Source organism: Euprymna scolopes, chromosome 9, assembly GCF_053919585.1.
Source record: "Euprymna scolopes isolate OS-2025 chromosome 9, ASM5391958v1, whole genome shotgun sequence".
NCBI lineage: Eukaryota > Metazoa > Mollusca > Cephalopoda > Sepiida > Sepiolidae > Euprymna > Euprymna scolopes.
The window spans coordinates 63,992,603-64,008,244 of record NC_136490.1 but is presented as its reverse complement, the minus strand read 5'-3'; the positions used below and the strand labels follow the sequence as shown (position 1 = coordinate 64,008,244).

The 15,642-nt window shown below is 37.1% G+C and overlaps 1 pseudogene; it reads right to left on the bottom strand.

Moving 5' to 3' along the window:
- Positions 1-13,426: 13,426 nt before the first annotated feature.
- On the bottom strand, positions 13,427-13,565 carry LOC145285321 (U2 spliceosomal RNA; annotated as a pseudogene).
- Positions 13,566-15,642: the final 2,077 nt, after the last annotated feature.

Sequence of the window (15,642 nt, the reverse complement as noted above, 5' to 3'; positions counted from 1 at the left end):
CCACTAAAATGCAAAGAGCTACTGAGAACTGACCAACAAAGATGCCAATAGACAACTATTAATAGACGTTTGGTGTTCCTTCATCACACACACACACACACACACACATACGCACACGCACACACACACAAAGCACAGCTGATTTATATACAATTTACTCAGTTGTGTTTTCTTTTATGTGTGACATGATCAGCTAGCTTATGGCAAGGCTGACCAAAAAGTAACAGGTAAAGCGAAAATTAACACCGAATCAACCCTATTCAGTCAGAAATTGAATATAGGGCATTATTCTAAATAAATGGCCTATAACTTTGATTTCATTTTCCTTTTTTTTTCTACATAATACTGATCAGATAAAGTTGTCATGGACGACTGGTGAGATAAGAATTGTTTTGGCTTTGCTGGAACACAGGTGCAAGGAGTTATCATGATTTAAAATTATAGTGTTGACATTCTGATATCCAGACTGGTCTCATGGGATTACCTGCATTGACCCCCTAGTTCGTTCTTACCATGAGAATCGAAGAGTTTCACAGTGACGGTAAAAACCAGTTGATTACGATTAACTAATGGTTATGAGCTGGGGTATGGTGTAGTCCATCCTGATTGGTTATTGAGGATGGGGGGAGGCAATCGCCTAACCCCACATATCTACCTCAGTATAAAAAGAGCTGCACAAAGAAAAACAAAGAGAAAAAGAGATGGAAGGGTTCTGGTTAGCAAGAAGGCCAGAGAATCCATGCGGTGATTCCCCTCAGAAAACCCAGGGACTGTCAAGTGAAACGGGCCTAAAAAGGGGAGTGAACTGACCGGCTGTTTTTTTTTTTTTTTTTTTTTTTGAAGTCCAACCATAAGCCAGGATTTGCTGAGGAAAAAGTTTTAAGTGAGAATCTCTAGAGTAAAGAACTTTGGTGTAGTGAAGCCAATAGCCTGAAACCTGTAGTCTGCAATAGCAAGAACCCTGTTCAAATAGGTGTCTAAGTGAGAGAGAACATTGATGACCTTCACCCGCCTACTCTAATAGAGACAGAGAATTACTACTACAGTGAGTGCCTAGCAAGTACCATAAGAAATAGAAGGAAAGAAAAAAAAAGGATATGTGTAGACATTTTTTATGACTATTTCATTTTATTTTTTTTATCAACAATTCAGTAGAATTTTGTCAATACTTTGCAGAATGTTTATTAGTATCATCAAGTTTTTATTTTTTTATTTGACAAAAGTTTCTTTCCACAGCAACAGCATCGAAAACTGACCGATCTAGGAGAGAATTGATCAAACAACAAAAGATTCACAGTGTAGGGTTAATAAACTCTTCTGTACAGCAGAGATGCGCGTTGGAGACACTAAATGGTGGAAAGTCTATCACTCAGAATTGCCTGTTTTGTGAACTTTGAGTCATATTAGGCTCAGCGACCCATGGGGTTGAAAAGAACTTTATAACTATCAGGGTTCGACCTCTAGCATGGCTTTTATATGAGTTTTTGTGTCGTTCTTGTTTTATATTTGTAAACCAGTGCTCATACCCTCGGCAGTCACCGATGTGAGAGACAACAACATGGGCAGAATGAGAACTAGAAGAATAAAATATGAAGGAGAATAAAACTATGACAAAACACAGTAATGGCTTTACACTGTTAAACTGACATTTGAACCATGCTATTAAAGAAAAAGAAAAAGTAATTAAGTGTTATATTGCTGTATAGAGCACTCTGAGCTTTATACATCGATTGTCAGGATTTCGCCAAAAATATAATTTACTAGACTACCTGTGACCCGTTGGGTCAGTATGTTATGTTAGCTATGGAATTCATGTATGAGCGTGACACTTGTGACGTAAAGAAAATAGTTTTTTTTTTATTACATAACAGAAACATTTCTATGAAAGTATATTAAAATGAAAAAAGAATATAGATAGATTTCTATGAGTCGTTCTATTTATTATAATTAATTATTTTTGAAAAAAAAAATTTACAGTTACTGAATTATAAGTGGTTGGCCATACTTATAGGTAAATGTGCACTGAACAGATACCATAATACTTATTATAGTTAAATTCAAATTTTGATATATTTGCTTTTTTTTTTTTTTTTTTTACATCGTTCATTTCTGTATTACGTTTAAGTTATTTTAAACCCCACTCTTCCCATGTTAAATAATTATTTCGAAATAATAACGTTAATATTTCAGTGAGCAGGTCATGCGTGCATGCGCAACCGGATGTCGTAAACCGGAAAGTGGGTTACATACATCGTTACAAGATCATTTAAGTTTTATAATTATATAGATTATGTTAAGAATTATGTTTTGATAATTTAACTAAATAGGAATTTTAACAAGTATCAACATTCTTTCAGAAATTATTAACAATAGAATTATGTTTATAGTTGTGAATTTTAGCTGAAAGAAATAGAATAAACATTAGGTTAGATCTGACAACTGATGAGTTAAGCATATGTGTGATTTAGCATATGACGTAACTGTCAGCTGATCGGGGTTATTTTTTGAGTTTGTTTGATCCGAGATTGGAGAGAGTTAGCATCTGAGATTTGAGAAGGACAGGCGTGGGAAGCACGCCCAACTGAATGAGATGGGATAAAGAAAATCTTTGCAAGCCTTCGAAGATTTGGGACTCAACTGGCCTGGAATAAAAAGAATAAATGTATATATTTTGTAACCGGTGATGTTGTGTTGACTGTTCCTGAGGGAATTCTTTTTTTTTTTTTTTTTTTTTGCAGCCATCTGGAGGATTCAAGAAATGAACTATCAGGCAGAAAAAGGTTAGTCGCAAATTAAGGTACTGTGAATTGTCTTTGTATATACAACCTGTCCACTCAACAACATAACATACATTCAGTTAGGCCACGATTACAAGATTCAAACAAGTACATTCACATCGAACTTAAATAAGTCACAAAGACACGTATATAAACATGTCCGTTTCCAAATAGTAAAATATGTATATAATATACAGTAGGAAACAATGAAATTTGTTTAGCTTTATATTATCCCCGATAAGTCTCTTCTTATAGAATTGAATTTACTCTCTTCTTCTAACTCAGTAAGCTATAATATATAGTATATATACAACAAAACCTCTTTTTCGATATCCTGCAATATAACAATATCTCTTTAGGGAGTGGAGTTAATGCTTTTCGGGCACTCCCTAATAAAATAAATATTTCAACCCAAGCTACTGAATAAGCGAACAAACGACTTCGTAAAACTTGCAAGGAAAAGGTTTATTGAAGTAAGGCAAGATGCCATTTAGATATAGCTGGGATAGACTCGTCTGCCTTTGCCCGGTAGTTATTCCCAAGTGGGGATCGTCGATACCGATGTAGGCAGAGAGAGAGAGAGAGAGAGAGAGAGAGAGAGAGAGAGAGAGAGAGAGAGAGAGAGGGAGGAAACAGGTCCGCTCTCTTTGATGTTATAGTTCCTTAAGGGGGTAAGGAAGATCCCTGCGCTATGCCTCTGATTGGTCAGTATGTGCCATATCGCACAGTCAGGGGAGGCACTGACGCACAAGAAAAGAGTTCTATTTGTTTCTGCTACATCTCTTTAAGCAGATCTGCTTTTTTAACTATCTTCTCAATTCACAACTTTTAGAAAACATTTAGAAAAACACTAATATTAATATTTGAAGTAAAATGTAAAACATATTTCTTACTAACTATTCAATAACGTTTTTTTTTATAATTCAAAAACTGTTTGGGCCATCTTCGTGTTGCTAAAATTTTTAATGATGTAAAGACGATCGGAAATATATTTAATTAATTTGCTGAAAGATTACGATTTGGTTTAAACAATCTTAACGTGTGGGAATCCGAGATTAAAGAAGCAATAAAAATGAATTGTGATTACTTGAACTGATGTAACCTGTGGCCTTCTTCAGGTGTACCTTGCCAAACTCGAGAATCTTTCTGTCAAACTCGTGAATCTGATAGGAATTTCAAATGGAAACCTTTATTTAATTCATAGGAGTAGCATAGGAGTAGCATACTCTTGTTTTGTCAGCCATAACTGAGTAGAAGTCGTAAGACCCATGGCATAACGGATAAAGTACTAATTAAAATTCTGTTGTAAGTGACACTTTTTTAGTGTTGATGGTCCAATCCTCAGGAGGGGGTGGGCGATACTAAGAATACAATTGCGAATTACTTCAGATTTCTACCCAGTCAGGACTGATGAATCAAAAGCATGCTACCCCTATTAAATATACGGTTCCGTTTGAAATTCTGTGCAGATTCCTGGGTTCGCCAAAAAGATTCCCAAATCCAACAAAAAGATTTCTGAGTTTGACAATACACCTGAAGATACAATTGAAAAAAAGGATGAGGTTTGCGCGAGCCTTTTCTAGTCTCACATAAAAACATGCATTCACAGCTCAAGCCATATTTCTTGTCATATACATATGCGCACACAAACATATGTGCGCATGTCCACACACGTACATATATTCACGTTCGTGTATATACACTCACATTCACGTGTATACACACACACACACTAACGTACACACATATACGCACATACGTATGCACACATGGACATCGTCACTTCCCCTTTCAAAGGAAATCCACACATGTGCAAAAGACCACCGGAAACAATTATAAAAGCATTATTATTTTTTCGGATGAGCTTTCGAGCTGGGCGGTCTACAGACTGACAGCATGCCTTTTTGGCAGGCGAGCGCATGCGCGTGCCTCACGCTGCTTGCTACTATGTGGGCCAAAAGCTAACAGACCATACGTACACTTTATACGCTTTCTTTCTCCCTGAACTGGATTGACATTCTCATTCTTTCTCTCTCTATATATACAACTTGGCCCTGAGAATACCTTCGCATAGCTGACTGCTAACATGGCACACAACTTTACTATTTCTTTGTCTACACGCTGGACTATCATTCCCATTTTCCACTACATTACTCACTTCTCTTCCCATGCGCGAACAAACGATAGTGACCCGAACGTGAGATGAACACACATTTCCCTTTCTTTCTACATCACCAGTCCCACAACAAATGATGGTTACATCCGAACGTGGACATGAACACGTTTTATACCTAAAAGCAGTAAATAAACGACATGTTTATCTTATCTAGCAATTGAGTTTTTGTTTCCTTCATTCCATTCATTTCATTATTTTCTTTTGTAACGGGATTAGGATTTATATATCCTAGTCCTCTACAGGTTACATTGACTGAAACGTTGTGATGAGAACAGAATGAAACTATCGATCCTCATCTCAAACATTCGGAAACATAAAAACAAATCAAATTGGATTGAGTTGAATACTTTTTATTATAATATAAACCATTATTATAATATAAATCATTATTATAATATAAACCATTATTGCTTGTTTGTGAATATAATCACTTGGACGCTGATATTAATAAGAAAATGTCTTATTATAAAGAGAACTGTTGTAGAAACGACCAGGTTATTTTTATATGCTTTGGAGAGAAAGAGATACAAATAAACAACTAACTTGTCTTGCTACACATAATAACATTGTGCCCCCCAATCCCCAATTGGGGGTAGTACCTGGGCATAATTTTCTTGTTTAAAGTCTTGCCAGCCAAGAGACAGAAAATCTCCACCCAGAAGCTATGTAATTTCATTGAGTTCTGGGGTCACCTCAGACCCTTAAGGTGTCACTCAAATTTTCCATTCAAACAGCGGTCCTTGCTATATAATTTAATGAATATGAGTACATCCGGGTTCTTCCTCCTTACAAGAAAATGATTGGCTGGTTAAGGCAGAAATACCAACTTGTAGAGCCACCAAGGACAGACGTTGAAAGATATGCTGCAAGTCTCACTCTAAGGAATACCAGCTCCAACCACAAATACACATTCAGTAAAGCGGCTTACCAGGTTATTATTCAAAACTGTAGCAAAAACTACTCAGCTACTTCAAACGAATATATCCTATTTGCAGAACATATCACTATATAATAGGAGATAGTCTTACAGTTTATGTGAAGATTAGCTCCTATAAAGTTTGTCCTTTTCAACTTTCATATTGAGTGTTACTTTGAAGCTTTGAGTTTATTAAATCACCTACCCTACCCTTATTTATGTCAGAATAAAAAGACAACGACAATCTACATACAAAGGTAATAATTGAGCGTGTGGTGTTCCTGTAGTAATTGAATTGAGACATGATTCAGACAAATGCTGAAAATCAAATCGCTTTAATTGCTACCCTCCTTTTTTTTTCTTAGCTTTGTTTAGATTTGCTTTCTCTTTATCATTTCCACAGTCAAGTTAGTTTTCATTGGAAGTATTATCTTTGAGAAGTGATTAAGAGAGAGCAGAAGCATGAAGCAGCGAATTAAGAGAGAGAACAGAAGAATGAAGCAGAGAGAAAAAAAAAGAGGGCAGCAATTAGACCATTTGCTTTTTAGCGTTTGTCCAAATCATGTCGCGATTCAATCACTGCATGCCTTTCTTTCTCCAGTGGTTGGCCACTTATAAACATTTGCAGATTCATTTCACGTTGACACATACTTATGTCCACTCTAGTGGGGGTACTATTATATATGAAAAATCCACTTATTTATATACAAAGCAATTATTTTTTTAAATGTTTGTATAGTTGTATTATGTTTACAATTTTCCACAGAATTTTTAAGGAGGCTAAGTGAACCATTTTACAAAACATTTATATAGAAAGATCAGAGCCTCACAAAAACAAACAAATGCAAGATAAGAGCCTCACAAAAAGAAACAAATGCAAGATAAGAGCCTCACAAAAAGAGACAAATGCAAATATGGAAAAGGAAAAATGCACAAAAGCAAGAACTGTGTTAAATAATATATCAACACACTCAATGATTACAATATATATATTTTAAGTCAAAAACTCGAACAACCAGTCAAACAACCTGAAATCTGAACGATTTGTTTTTTTTAATGATTAGTAAAAACTACATACACAACCATATAACTGCTATAACATTTTGATTTGTACAAGGATTCTTTGAAACATGTAATTTATTTTACGTAAAAAAGGTTGAGAAATGCTGGAATAGATATACAGGGACCCTTCAATAAGTTTCTAGACTTTTTTCATATGGACACTTTTATCAGTAGTAAACACATGAAACTCTAGTCCCCTTCGAAGTAATCTCCTCTGGCTGTAATGCACTTGTACCATTCCAACAATTTCTGGAAGGCCCCATCGAAATCCTCTTTTGTGAGCATGTCAATGACCCTTGTCACAGCCTCTTTCATCTAAATTGTCTTAAAACGACAGCCTCTAAGGTTTTCCTTGAGCTTAGGGAATAACGAAAAGTTACAGGGAGCAAGGTCTGGACTATAGGGAGGGTGAGGATCGTCTTGATGACCATCTTGGTCAAATAGTCTGCGACAAGGATGGAGTTGTGAACTGGCGCATTCGCGCTAATCATCCACACCTTCAGTTCCTCACAAATAATTGTGTGTACTGTTTCCACACTGACATCAAACTGTGCACTTATTGTCTCTAAAGACACACGGCGGTCCTTATCCATGAAATTCTTTATTTGGCCAATCAACTCTGGTGTTCTGAGTTACTTACTCTTCCCACACCTCTCATCATCCCTCATAGACAAGACAGTTCCTCACCCTCCCTATCCTCCAGACCTTACTCCCTGTGACTTTTGATTATTTCCTAAGCTCAAGGAAAGCCTTAAGTGTTGTCATGAGACAATTGAGGAGATAAAAGAGGCTGTGACAAGGGTCATTGATATGCTTGCTCACACAAGAGGACTTCCATGGGTCCTTCCAGAAGTTGTTGGAACGGTACAAGTGCATTGCAGCCGGAGGAGATTACTTTGAAATGGTCTAGAGTTTCATGTGTGTACTATCAATAAAAGTACTCATACAAAAATGTCTGGAAACTTATTAAAACTTATTGAAAGCACCTCATATATAGGGCTGCTATGGAGATATTCTTTCCTGAACAGATCCAATGTTTTTTTTTGTTTGTTTTACTTAAAGGTTAATTATGTAATGTAAAATATTCTAAATATTTAGAGTGATTTAATCGGAATTGCTTTATTTCGTTACAAAGAATACTTTAAAAATTGTTTAACATTTGATTAAAAGAAAATATAGGTTCATAGTTCGAATATGAGAGCAGTAACTGTGTCTGTGTCGATTACTGCTGCCAAGGTCAACTGTTTTGCTTTCAATCTTAACCCCTTGGCAACAATATATTTTTCTGGCTAAAAAATAAATCCAAAGTGTATTACATGTTCAAATATACTATATATCAAATTTCAACTCTGTAGAATAAATAGAGAGGAGTTTGGTAGAGACTTTTCGCACACATACACATACACACTGACAAAGCCACTTTTATATATATACACTAGCAGACTGCCCAGCATTGCCCGGTCGTTTTTAATGCATCTAAAACCAAGCTCCTATCTTTACATCATCAACGCTCTGATCCCCATCTGACAGCAATTGAAATGGAGGGCTCTCATCTTGGAGAAGCTTCATATTTTGACAAGCTTCTGGGCTTGACTTTTACTGCAAATCTGAAAGAGAACACGTACATCAAATCTGTTGCCAAGGTCGCTGGAAGAATGGTGGGATCATTCTACGGCTCCAGGAGATATCTCACTGCTGATGCAATTCTCTATCTATTCAAAAGCCAAGTACGTCCAAGGATGGAGGATTGTTGTCACAAACCAGCTGCTTTTTATTGAAACCAACCGAGAGCTCTTTTTAGTATCCTCGTTGTTCCCTTAAGTGCAATTGTCTGGATCTCTTTTGCACTTGGTTCACCAGGAATATTAGTTAGGTAGGACTTCAGGTTCTTCTTTATAAGCCCTGTAGTACCTATAATAACTGGTAAGATTTCAGTTTATTTTCATATCATACCTGAGACCTTGATATCTGGTCTATTTCTCTCTTTCAGCTCTGTTCAGACCTCCATCATTAGGGACACTCACTTCAACCAGGGTTGCCACTCTTTCTGCCTTAATCCATATAACTATGCCAGGTTTCACAGCAGCATTTTCAAGGTAGGTGGCTGTAGAAATTACATGGTCGTAATGCGAGTAACAGTGTATAATTATGTGATTAAAGAGACATAGCAGAAAATCGGTGCATAGAAACGAGTTTACATACTGTGATTTTGTGGTTACTAGAAAGATCACAAACTTCATAATAGAGTTATTATGTAATATGTTACTTGTGAAGCAATCATCAGCTGTTGGGCAAACCTGTGGACCAGTAGTGCATTATGGAAGAGTTAAGGAACATTGAACAGAAAGGTTTTGAGTAATGCAGTGAGGAATTCTGCATTGAAACCATGGCGATGGACTTGGTCAGAGGACTTTACAAAACACAATAAGTATTGCTGCGGATGCTGGGAAAAGAGGCATAGAGATATGAAGCAATGAATTTCTGTGCATGGGCATTGCGCCTTCCATGTCGAGCGAGATTAGCAATCGATTCTACAATTAAGGGTAGATAGAAAATGACGAGAAAGTAGGGATTGATGTGTTTGATAGTAGGAAAGTGGGTGAATGCGTAGCAGACTTTGAAAAGTGTAATTTGTGGAGACGATTGTTGATTAGGAATGAAGTTGATTCAATTGTTGATTGTGGTAGCAGTTAGCTGGGATAAATCAGGGATCATGCCATTTTAATGTTAGGATTTTATGATCGTGTGGTGGAAACTTAAGAGAAAAAGGGAGGTACACTGATGATTTTTGCAGGAAAAAGAGAAAGAAGAACTTCTTCACTTTATCTCAAAATGTATGTTACATATGTTACAGTTGTATTTTCTTCAGTGGGTTGGAGTTAGGGTTAGGGTTAGGTTCTGATTGTCTTGGTTAACATTGTTGTTCATGGGTTGCTAAAAAGATGGAAACTGTCAAAAATGTAATTTGTTGTTTCAGAGATACTTTCCCATGTCTTTTCTATATAAAAATTTGTAATGTTTTAATTGTTTGCAGATGAGAGGATAAATAACAAAATGGCGGAATGCATGACAAAAGTAGGATGCAGTTCAAAAGTCTCTTGTTTTTATGGAGACTGAATAGTGAAATGAACTTTAATATGAGAGGGTGATTTAAAAGTCCTCTTGATGGGAAGTGAGTTGAAAGTACTCTGCTTATTTTTCCTACTTCGATGGATTGATCAGATGGATTCCTTATTTTGTGACGTGAAGAGTACACTAGTTATCAGGAGTTTGTTCAAAAAGTGGTTGCTTCGTTGTATACATTAATTTTTCAGACGTAATCATATACCTTTAGGCTGGTGGAAGGGTTAAATACACATTTGTAATCCAAGTTTGGTTTGTATTGTTCTTGTTTTTGGTTGCGTGTCGTATCTGTTTCATAAATTATGTAATATATGAATTTATGATTTTTGTTTTGTAATTTATGTAAATAAGTGGGATGAAGCGAAAATACTGTCGTAGATGCGTTTTGGGGTCGACTGTCGTCGAGAAATTGGCATGGTCTTACACTCACTAAACAACAAAATTCTTATTTACCAAAAATGTGTACTCACGAAAATTCAGGAAGAGTTAACAACAGGATCAGTCGCTCTCTGGTCGTCTTTTTTGCTTTCATGGTACAAGTAAAGCAAATCGATGGAGTGAGGATAACAACGTTGCTTCTGTGCATGTGTATGCGCCATTCTTTTGCATGTCCTGTGTTAAACCTTTCCCCGACTTCACATACAACCACTAGACTTTGTTCCTCTATGTGTCAGAGGTAGAAACATGCAATATTACAAGTATAATGAATATTTTTTACTCTTTTTGAGAAATGCATCAGTCTGCCCCGTATTTAAAAATTCTGGAGATCGGTCATCTCCCTCTCAGTACAGATCAATCATCTCCTCTGCATCATGTGTAAGTTGCTGGAATCTGTGATAAACAGAAGTAGTCAACCTCATCAGCAAAGATTTCCAGCTATTAGAATAGCTGGAAATGTCCTCTCAGTTACTAAATCCTTTCTTTCTGATAGTCATCCATGGGCAGAAATCAGAAACTCATAGTATTAACGCTGGCGTCCCTCAAGGTTCCATCCTGATCCCACTTCTCTTCTTGATCTTCATAAATGATCTCTCAAATCACATTCTTAAATCATTAATATCCATTTATGCCGACAATACCAATAATCTATGACAACATTTCAAAGACCTGCAATGACCAAGATCTTTCTGATTCTCATTTCTGATCTTGAGAATGGAGGAAAAACGTGGCTGGTTAATTTTAATGCGTCGAAAACCAAGCCTCTCTCCTTTCATCATAATCGCTCTGACCCCCATCATGCCCCAATTGAAATGAATGGCTCTTGTCTCCTTATCTGAAATGAAAAAAATCTGTTGCCAAGGTATCTTACTGCAATCCCCTGTCTGTATAAGAGCCAAGTATGCCCTAAAATGGAGTACTGTTGCCACATCTGGGCAGGAGCTTCTCGGCACGCCATATCCAGCATTAATAGAATTCAAAACTGGCTTCGAATCCTAGTAAGTGATGCTCTATTCTCTTCCCAACAACCTCTTTCTCACAAAAGTGATCTTGTGAGCCTATCTCTGCTCTATCGTTATTTTCATTGCTTGACTAATATCCAATCTATGGTTCCTTCTTGGCAAACTTTCACAAAAAACACTCAAATAGCTACATCCTCTATAAACGCTTTCTCCCACTCTCTATCTGTGCCTAAATCTAAAGGCAGATTCCATAAACAAAGCTTCTTTCCTAGAACTGCTTAATGTTCTGCTGGCCTGCTTCCCGGTTGAATACAACATAGTAGCCTTCAAATCCAATGTAAACAAGTTCTTGTTTAGCCGCACCCATAAATAATCAAATTCCACCTAATTTACACCATTAATGATTACTACACTACCAGCTTACATTCATGAACCCTTATCCTCGAGTGACCTCCGGGCCTTGATAACTAAAAAAAAAAAACACACACACACACACACACAAAAAAAAATAAAACCCTGCAACTGTGTTGATTTGCATACAATCCAATGTTAGATATCTTTTATTCCAGTGTCTTCACGTCGAGTGGCAACTGCTGGCGTACTAAAGAAGCAGTGTAGAAAATTGTATGCTCATTTATCTGTGCATCATGCACGCCTGAAGTTATTACTGTCACCGATCGCGTATATGGACAGGAGATAGTAGTCCGTGTAAAAAAACTATCCATGTTATTTTAACTGTTTATTGTATGCGTTCAAACACACCCACACAGCGCATTGATAACGAGTATACAATCTGTCCTTATTAAGTTACCGTGACCTTTCTGTTTCTTTGAATCGGTATCAAACTTTGGGGTGCACGCATACAAACACAACGTGTAAAGATACAAAGAAAAACCTGGTTAGTTCCACCACACAACGTGAAAAATAAGTGTCAAGTTGAATAAAAAGAAAGTATATGTTAATAACTGTGTTTCGTAAAAAAAAAAAAAAAAAAAAAAAAAAAAAAAAAACAAGAAAGAAAACAAGGTGTCTATTTGATTGAGAAAAAATGTGTGCGTTCTATATTCTCGTCAAAAATAGATCGTTGAAATAGTATGAAAATTGTTTTTTGAAATTATGAAAAGAAAAATCTAGTTTTGTTTATGATTGTACCTATTTACTATGCCTCCCCACGGGACAGAGTTAGACACTAGGGTCGTTTTTTAACGTGGAGTAAAAAGAATACATATATATATATATATATATATATATATATATATATATATATATATATATATATATATATATATGTATATGTATATATATATATATATATATATGTATATATATATATATATATATATATATGTATATATATATATATATATATATATGTATATATATATATATATATATATATATATATGTATATATATATATATATATATATATATATCCTCCCTCCCATATATATATATATATATATATATATATATATATATATATATATATATATATATATATATATATATATATATATATATATATAGTGCCACGCGAAAGTATTGGATACATTACATTTTTCTTCATAACTTTAATTAGGGTTCAAGATTTTACCTAAGATTTGGTCAGTATATTCCTATTACTATTCTAAATTATATTTGGAGTAGTAATTCCAAAATTACAGTTTAGAAAGTTTATATTTAAGGAACAAGGCCGATAGCCATTAGTCATGTGCTCTTGTGTAATGAATAAATGCGTGAATGTAGGATTGACATGAAATTCTTAAAGATAAACTAAAATGACCGAAAAATCGGCTGAAATAACTTAAATAAATAAAAAGTAAATGACTTAGAATGACTTTAATGAAATTAAGGATGAATTGAATGACCTTAAGAATGACTTGAATGCTTAAAAATAACTGGAATCCTTCAAAAACAACTTGAATGATTTGGAAAGTGACTTGAATGGCTTTGAGACTGACTGGTTGTAAAGTGGGTGATCATTTTACATTAAATTAATACAGAAAAGTGATCACCCCACTTTATATCACAAAGTGTCAAACATAAATACAGCATTTAGTAAGAACAGATACTACACTTTGATCTTGGCCAAAAGACCAAGAAAAGGGTATTTATTTGCTCCCCACCGAGCAAATTAGGCACAAGGCCGATTTTTAATGTGAGGAGTGAAGAAGGGAAATGGGGACCAACTCCCCGGAGAGTAGGGGAGCTGGATAGTGACAATTGGCATGAAGGGTTACCCCTACATTGGCCAAGGTCTTATATGTGGAGCTGCCCCACATATGGTCTTTGCTTGCAGTATCTGCCAGAACAGATACTACACTTTGAGATATTAAATTCTTTATTCATATTAAAAATACATTGAAAATCAACAATAAACAAAAAACTTAGGCCCATGGCCAACTCAAAAGCGCGGATTGTGAGGGTCGTTGATCATCCTTGTCACTCTAGAACTAAACAAAATCAAAAGTTTCTCCCAGCTAGTATCTTCTTTCACCATAATACCGCATTCACCCTTTCATACTGGGGGACGTCCTACTTAACTCCCAATTTTTAAAACATTTTTTATTGATGTATAAAAACACAAAAAAGATAACAATAAAAATGGTACAATAATTCATTTGTGTCGAGGGTGGGGGGTGGAGGGGTGATTAGTAGGACCCTCCCAAACCCGTCTAGTTGATAGACTGCCCGTTCCACTAGGTTTGTAAAAGGAACCTCGCTTCTGCGGTCAGTCTCTAAGTGGGGATGCCCTCTAGATGGGGGTGAATGGAGAAAAGAAAATTTTGTGAATAAGCAATGGGGGTTAGTTTGTATTTCTTTCTCTCCAAGATGGATGAAATTTAGAGGAGGGGGTGAAAAAAAAATTGCAAGAAGGAGGGGGTGGGCATCTTGGAGGCTTCCTAATCTGGGAGGGATGGAACACACACTCAGCTAGTTGAGAGGCTACTTGTTTAATTTTACTTTACGGAACTGCGCGTTCCACACCTAGGCGGGGAACACGTATTCAAATTTGGCTCCTCTTCATACACACAGACTTGCTACATGTATCCATCTTCTGTCAAATGCTACGCGATGCAGCCTTCTTCTATAACATCTGATCTTCACCCATAGTTGGTGTTTAAAGAAAGCGATCAGATCCTGATCAGAAAAAGACAACACCCCCTGGCAACCTTGCAGATATGACATGCAAATAACCATTCTCGCCATGGCCAGGATCATAACGTAGACTATTTATCTTTCTCGGTCCCACGGTGGCCTCACGTTGTCCACAACATTTGATACGGTAATTGGGTGAGGATGCTCAGGATCGATGCGAGCCGTCACCCTGCTGACATACAACCAGTACTGGCGGAGTTCGCGGCAATCAAAGAAAGCATGATTAGTTGTTTCTAAGGCCGTTGTCCCACAACAGGGACAATCAGGCGACTCCAAAAACCCGGAACTGCATTGTATGTTGCTGAGTGGAAGTACATTTCGGGCCAATCGCCAGGTCAGAGAGAACTCCGAATTGTTCAGATGACTCAAACCTGGCGCCCAGCTCCATGCGGAGCGGATCTCACTCTGCTGCAAACCCAAACGTGCGCATAGTGGGTTGTCGGCAGCCCCCTCCACTAGATCCCTGTGGAGTACCCTACGGGTAGCAGTCACAAGGTCGCTGGACCGTGGTAGTCATTTTAGCACGGCTTGGCACTTTCATGTAGGCAGATTCTCCCCGTGGCCTGTGACAGCACTCGATAGAAGGGTTGAGAACGAGGTCAGGGAAGGCGGTAGTAACTATGGGGTGCCACGTTTGGTCATCTTGCATATTGTGGCTCAGGAAGGCCAGCCTCTCAGCGTCTCGATGACACTTCTAGTCTGGCATTCCGAAGCCTCCCTCACATGGACGTTGAATACAGACCTGTCTGCTCACCCAGTGTCTTCCTCTGTCCCAAAGAAGCGAGGACAAAAGTTTGACAAGAGCTGTTAGGTGTTGTGCAGGCAGGGGAAGTATGGCCAGTCGGTAAAGGATGAGAGGAAAAACGTAAGTGGCGCACGCCTCAGCTCTACCCTTTAAGGAAAGTTTCCTAGGAAGCCACGAATTGACTGCAGCCTCCACCTTTGACCGTACCTCCAACCAATTTTTGTCAAGCTGGAGACCCGGTCTGAACCACATGCCGAGGATCCAAACCTGGCCATCTGTCCA